The 7500-nt window shown below is 44.5% G+C and overlaps 1 long non-coding RNA gene across 1 annotated transcript in view; it reads right to left on the reverse strand.

The window, feature by feature from the left end:
* Positions 1 to 6046: 6046 nt before the first annotated feature.
* Positions 6047 to 7500, reverse strand: part of LOC127911344 (uncharacterized) — a 4544-nt gene continuing 3090 nt past the window's right edge. The window contains exon 3 of the long non-coding RNA XR_008077887.1: positions 6047 to 6698. This is a non-coding gene — a long non-coding RNA (uncharacterized LOC127911344). The remainder of the gene's footprint in view (positions 6699 to 7500) is intronic.

The raw sequence follows: 7500 nt of genomic DNA on the forward strand, positions 1-7500 counted from the left end.
TCTCAATGTAGGCAGCAGCCTCTCTGAGTCAGTGATGGCTGTTTAACAGTCTGGTGGCCTTGAGATAGAAGCTGTTTTTCAGTCTCTCGGTCCCTGCTTTGATGCACCTGTACTGACCTCACCTTCTGTGAAAAGGCAGTGGCTCAGGTGGTTGTTGTCCTTGATGATCTTTTTGGCCTTCCTGTGACATAAGATGCTGCAGTTGTCATGGAGGGCAGGTAGTTTGCCTCCGGTGATGCGTTGTGCAGACCTCACCACCTCTCTGGAGAGAACCGGGGTTGAGGACGGTGCAGTTGCCGTACCACACGGTGATACAGCTCGATAGGATGCTCTCAATTGTGCATCTGTAAAAGTTTGTCAGGGTTTTGGGTGAGGTTGAAGAGGTTGAAGAGGTGCTGTTGCGTCTTCTTCACCACACTGTCTGTGTTGGTGGACCATATCAGTTTGTCTGTGATGTGTAGGACGCCCAGGAACTTAAAACTTTCCACCTTCTCCACTGCTGTCCCTTCCATGTGGATAGTTATTCCTCTGCTGTTTCCTGAAGTCCACAATCGTCTCCTTTTTTTTGTTGGCGTTGAGTGAGAGGTTGTTTTCCTGACACCACACTTCGAGTGCCCTCACCTCCTCCCTGTAGGCCGTCTCGTCATTGTTGGTAATCAAGCCTACCACTGTTGTGTCGTTTGCAAACTTTATGATTGAGTTGGAGGTGTGCATGGCCATGCAGTCGTGGGCGAACAGGGAGTACAGGAGAGGGCTTTCACCACCTGGGGTCGGCCCGTCAGAAAGTCCAGGACCCAGTTGCACAGCACAGGGTTGAGACCCGGGGCCTCGAGCCAGATGATGAGCTTAGAGGGTACTATGGTGTTGAATGCTGAGCTGTAGTCGATGAACAACATTCTCACATAGATATTATTTTTGTCCAGTTGGGACAAGGCAGTGTGCAGTGTGATGGTGATTGCGTCGTCTGTGGACATGTTGGGGCAGTAAGCAAATTGGAGTGGGTCTAGGGGGTCAGGTAGGGTGGAGGTGATATGGTCCTTGACTAGTCTCTCAAAGCACTTCATGATGACAGAAGTGAGTGTGGTAGTCGTTTGGCTCAGTTACCATAGCTTTCTTGGGAACAGGAACAAGGGTGGCCCTCTTGAAGCATGTGGGATAAGGATGGATTGAATATGTCTGTAAACACACCAGCCAGCTGGTCTCTCTCTTCATGATGACGGAAGTATCAACCGTTAGAACTGGACCTGGAAACCGACACTACCGATCTAACACACTTGTGTCATTTCTATTTCTATTACATAGTAAATGCATGTGAATATTGGATATTCTAGGTTCGGGTGTACAGAAGAACTTCCTGTTCTTGTATGTTGTTATGATTACATCATGAGTCTTTAATCATAATGCATACACCCCCCGTCCTTCCTCTTCCCTTTCTCTGTCGGCGCGATGCATAGAGAAGCCCGGTGGCTGAATCGATTCCGACAACATATCCCGAGAGAGCAAAACAGAGAATGTTACAATCGCTGATGTCTTTCTGGAAGAAAACCCTTGCTCAAATTTTGTCTACCTTGTTGTCAAGAGACTGGACATTGGCGAGTAGTATACTCGGGATTGGTGAGCGATGTGCACGTCCACTGAGCCTGACAAGGAGGCAGCTCTATCTGCCCCTTCTGCGGCGCCGTTGTTTTGGGTCGGGCCGTCCTGGGTGGAGGTCCGAACAAAGGATCCGCTTCGGGAAAGTCGTATTCCTGGTCATTATGTTGGTAAAAATGTAAGAAATAATACATTAAAAAAAACACTGCATAGTTTCCTAAGAACGCGAAGCGACCATCTCTGTCGGCGCCATTCTTGCTTCCAGACAAACTAAACACCTTCTTTGCCCCCCCCCTTTGAGGACAATCTGTTGGTTCCTATCAGTCTGTCAGACTGTACTTTGATGTCTTTAATATGTTCAGACTTGCCCTCTGAGATGTAACTTCCCATGTTTAGTTTGTCCATCAGTGAAAAGGGAAGGGAAGAGAAGAGAAGATAGCTGGAACACAGCTATAACCAGACAGAGGAAGGGTCTTGTCTATGCATGTGTCTGCTTCATTTTCATCACTTCCCATTTGTACTTGTCTATGCATGTGTTTTCTCATAATCAAGAATATCAACTCTCAACTCTCTCTAACTCTCTCTCCTCATCGCTCTCTGTCTCGTTTATCACTCCCAATCAGATTTTCTCAACCATTACCATACTTTCTGCTTCATTTTCATCACTTCCCATTTGTACTGCAGTAATCTAACACCTAACACCTAACCCTCTGTCAGTGCTGCAGTTTCTGCTTTCTCAGGTTCAATTCTAATGTCTCTCTTTCTCTTTCTCTTTCTCCCAGTCTGTCTCGATTAGCGTAATGTTTTATTTACTGAAATTCAACTCCAAACACCACGCACACACGCACACACACACACACACACACACACACACACACACACACACACACACACACACACACACACACACACACACACACACACACACACACACACACACACACACACACAGAGACACACACGCAGACACACACAGAGACACACACACACACACACAGAGACACACACACAGACACAGTGTAAAATTAGAGGATGGGTGTTAATATGGGTGTTAATATTTGGATAGTCACATTGATTTCAATCCCAGAACTCTAAATGTATGTCAGATATCTCCCTAATTCAACAAAAAAAACACACGACTTTTGGGTCTGACAAAAACAAGGTGTTTACAAACAGCCCCGGTGACCTTTGATGTGTAGGTGTTGCTCTGTCTCTGTCTGGCAGGACGTGTCAGATTTCCCTACATTGTGTCTGTCAGGATCTTGTGAGACAGTCGAGTGAAAGGAGAGTCACCACGTCACCGTTGTGTTGGTATTGAATGTCTACTAGAGTCAACGTGAGACAGAGTTGTGTTGGTATTGAATGTCTACTAGAGTCAACGTGAGACAGAGTTGTGTTGGTATTGAATGTCTACTAGAGTCAACGTGAGACAGAGTTGTGTTGGTATTGAATGTCTACTAGAGTCAACGTGAGACAGAGTTGTGTTGGTATTGAATGTCTACTAGAGTCAACGTGAGACAGAGTTGTGTTGGTATTGAATGTCTACTAGAGTCAACGTGAGACAGAGTTGTGTTGGTATTGAATGTCTACTAGAGTCAACGTGAGACAGAGTTGTGTTGGTATTGAATGTCTACTAGAGTCAACGTGAGACAGAGTTGTGTTGGTATTGAATGTCTACTAGAGTCAACGTGAGACAGAGTTGTGTTGGTATTGAATGTCTACTAGAGTCAACGTGAGACAGAGTTGTGTTGGTATTGAATGTCTACTAGAGTCAACGTGAGACAGAGTTGTGTTGGTATTGAATGTCTACTAGAGTCAACGTGAGACAGAGTTGTGTTGGTATTGAATGTCCTACTAGAGTCAACGTGAGACAGAGTTGTGTTGGTATTGAATGTCTACTAGAGTCAACGTGAGACAGAGTTGTGTTGGTATTGAATGTCTACTAGAGTCAACGTGAGACAGAGTTGTGTTGGTATTGAATGTCTACTAGAGTCAACGTGAGACAGAGTTGTGTTGGTATTGAATGTCTACTAGAGTCAACGTGAGACAGAGTTGTGTTGGTATTGAATGCCCTACTAGAGTCAACATGAGACAGAGTTGTGTTGGTATTGAATGTCTACTAGAGTCAACGTGAGACAGAGTTGTGTTGGTATTGAATGTCTACTAGAGTCAACATGAGACAGAGTTGTGTTGGTATTGAATGTCTACTAGAGTCAACATGAGACAGAGTTGTGTTGGTATTGAATGCCCTACTAGAGTCAACGTGAGACAGAGTTGTGTTGGTATTGAATGTCTACTAGAGTCAACGTGAGACAGAGTTGTGTTGGTATTGAATGTCTACTAGAGTCAACGTGAGACAGAGTTGTGTTGGTATTGAATGTCTACTAGAGTCAACATGAGACAGAGTTGTGTTGGTATTGAATGTCTACTAGAGTCAACATGAGACAGAGTTGTGTTGGTATTGAATGCCCTACTAGAGTCAACGTGAGACAGAGTTGTGTTGGTATTGAATGTCTACTAGAGTCAACGTGAGACAGAGTTGTGTTGGTATTGAATGTCTACTAGAGTCAACGTGAGACAGAGTTGTGTTGGTATTGAATGCCCTACTAGAGTCAACATGAGACAGAGTTGTGTTGGTGTTGAATGCCCTACTAGAGTCAACATGAGACAGAGTTGTGTTGGTGTTGAATGCCCTACTAGAGTCAACATGAGACAGAGTTGTGTTGGTATTGAATGTCTACTAGAGTCAACATGAGACAGAGTTGTGTTGGTATTGAATGTCTACTAGAGTCAACGTGAGACAGAGTTGTGTTGGTATTGAATGCCCTACTAGAGTCAACATGAGACAGAGTTGTGTTGGTATTGAATGTCTACTAGAGTCAACATGAGACAGAGTTGTGTTGGTATTGAATGTCTACTAGAGTCAACGTGAGACAGAGTTGTGTTGGTATTGAATGCCCTACGAGAGTCAACGTGAGACAGAGTTGTGTTGGTATTGAATGTCTACTAGAGTCAACGTGAGACAGAGTTGTGTTGGTATTGAATGTCTACTAGAGTCAACATGAGACAGAGTTGTGTTGGTATTGAATGTCTACTAGAGTCAACGTGAGACAGAGTTGTGTTGGTATTGAATGTCTACTAGAGTCAACATGAGACAGAGTTGTGTTGGTATTGAATGTCTACTAGAGTCAACATGAGACAGAGTTGTGTTGGTATTGAATGTCTACTAGAGTCAACGTGAGACAGAGTTGTGTTGGTATTGAATGTCTACTAGAGTCAACGTGAGACAGAGTTGTGTTGGTATTGAATGTCTACTAGAGTCAACATGAGACAGAGTTGTGTTGGTATTGAATGTCTACTAGAGTCAACATGAGACAGAGTTGTGTTGGTATTGAATGTCTACTAGAGTCAACGTGAGACAGAGTTGTGTTGGTATTGAATGTCTACTAGAGTCAACGTGAGACAGAGTTGTGTTGGTATTGAATGTCTACTAGAGTCAACATGAGACAGAGTTGTGTTGGTATTGAATGTCTACTAGAGTCAACATGAGACAGAGTTGTGTTGGTATTGAATGTCTACTAGAGTCAACGTGAGACAGAGTTGTGTTGGTATTGAATGTCTACTAGAGTCAACATGAGACAGAGTTGTGTTGGTATTGAATGTCTACTAGAGTCAACGTGAGACAGAGTTGTGTTGGTATTGAATGTCTACTAGAGTCAACATGAGACAGAGTTGTGTTGGTATTGAATGCCCTACTAGAGTCAACATGAGACAGAGTTGTGTTGGTATTGAATGTCTACTAGAGTCAACGTGAGACAGAGTTGTGTTGGTATTGAATGTCTACTAGAGTCAACGTGAGACAGAGTTGTGTTGGTATTGAATGCCCTACTAGAGTCAACGTGAGACAGAGTTGTGTTGGTATTGAATGTCTACTAGAGTCAACATGAGACAGAGTTGTGTTGGTATTGAATGCCCTACGAGAGTCAACGTGAGACAGAGTTGTGTTGGTATTGAATGTCCTACTAGAGTCAACGTGAGACAGAGTTGTGTTGGTATTGAATGTCTACGAGAGTCAACGTGAGACAGAGTTGTGTTGGTATTGAATGTCTACTAGAGTCAACATGAGACAGAGTTGTGTTGGTATTGAATGTCTACGAGAGTCAACGTGAGACAGAGTTGTGTTGGTATTGAATGTCTACTAGAGTCAACGTGAGACAGAGTTGTGTTGGTATTGAATGCCCTACTAGAGTCAACGTGAGACAGAGTTGTGTTGGTATTGAATGCCCTACTAGAGTCAACGTGAGACAGAGTTGTGTTGGTATTGAATGGCTTACGAGAGTCAACGTGAGACAGAGTTGAAGGAGAGAGTAAAAGTGTGAACCCACAGGGGAACCTATTCATTGAATATTGTGAGACACAATGAAGGTGTGATTTATTTATTTGGATTTTGGGTGTTTGCGGTGTGAATGGGCCTTCTTATAGTTCCTTGCCCCACTCCCCTCTCCTTTGTGTCCTGCAGACCTTTAACACAGGAACTCTAAACTTGACAGGACCTCAACTTTACCACAACCGTCTCAGAGACGGGTTAGTGTCACTCTGTGAGAGCATTGTTCATTGTAGTATTACAGGCGGGTCAGAACCATTCATGTTGTAAGTTCAGTAAGGCCTCAAACAGACAGGTCCAAAACCAATCAATGAGTTACCTGCAGTCCCGTTGGTGTGTCAGTGGCTCCATGTTGCCCAGACTTTATTATGCATTTAATTCCTCCTCTGAGTTCATCCTCTGAGTTCCTCCTCTGAGTTCATCCTCTGAGTTGATCCTCTGAGTTCCTCCTCTGAGTTCCTCCTCTTGTAGGGCTGGTATCAGAACACATCAGGACAAATTCTCACGACCCAGGTTTCACAAGTCCATGAAATAACGAAACAGTAAACAATGTATTTGGTGTGTCCATGTCCCATGTCCAATAGGAAGCCGTTTTGGGCGTCGTTCTGTTTCCACGGTGATGATGAAAAACAATATGATGTCAGACGGTGCAATTCTCCCTCTGTTAGTTGACCTCTTCGCTGGTCCCATGTTGAATACCTGCTTCAATATGTGATTAACACTGTTGTGTACCGGAACACACACAAACAAAACAGCTTTTTTTATGGCTGACCAGTGATCACTTAAATTTGTATTTTATTCTAGATATCCTTGGAATTAAAATGACAAAATATAATCTCTACCACCATGTGTGACTTCGGTAGACTCCCCTACTCCCTTTTCTTCCTCCTTCCCGCTCCTCCTCTTTTCTCTCCTCTCTTTCCCCTCTTCCTTTTCCGTCCTCTCTTCCCCTCCTCCTTTTCCCTCCTCTCTTTCCCCTCCTCCTTTTCTCTCCTCTTTCCCCTCCTCCTTTTCCCTCCTCTCTTTCCCCTCCTCCTTTTCCCTCCTCTCTTTCCCCTCCTCCTTTTCTCTCCTCTTTCCCCTCCTCCTTTTCTCTCCTCTTTCCCCTCCTCCTTTTCCCTCCTCTCTTTCCCCTCTTCCTTTTCCCTCCTCTCTTTCCCCTCCTCCTTTTCTCTCCTCTTTCCCCTCCTCCTTTTCCCTCCTCTCTTTCCCCTCTTCCTTTTCCCTCCTCTCTTTCCCCTCCTCCTTTTCTCCTCTCTTTCCCCTCCTCCTTTTCTCTCCTCTCTTTCCCCTCCTCCTTTTCCCTACTCTCTTTCCCCTCCTCCTTTTCCCTCCTCTCTTTCCCCTCCTCCTTTTCCCTCCTCTCTTTCCCCTCCTCCTTTTCTCCTCTCTTTCCACTTCTCCTTTTCCCTACTCTCTTTCCCCTTCTCCTTTTCTCTCCTATCTTTCCCTTCCTCCTTTTCCCTCCTGTCTTTCCTCTCCTCCTTTTCTCTCCTCTTTCCCCTCCTCCTTTTCTCTCCTCT

Source organism: Oncorhynchus keta, chromosome 24 (genome assembly GCF_023373465.1).
Source record: "Oncorhynchus keta strain PuntledgeMale-10-30-2019 chromosome 24, Oket_V2, whole genome shotgun sequence".
Classification (NCBI taxonomy): domain Eukaryota; kingdom Metazoa; phylum Chordata; class Actinopteri; order Salmoniformes; family Salmonidae; genus Oncorhynchus; species Oncorhynchus keta.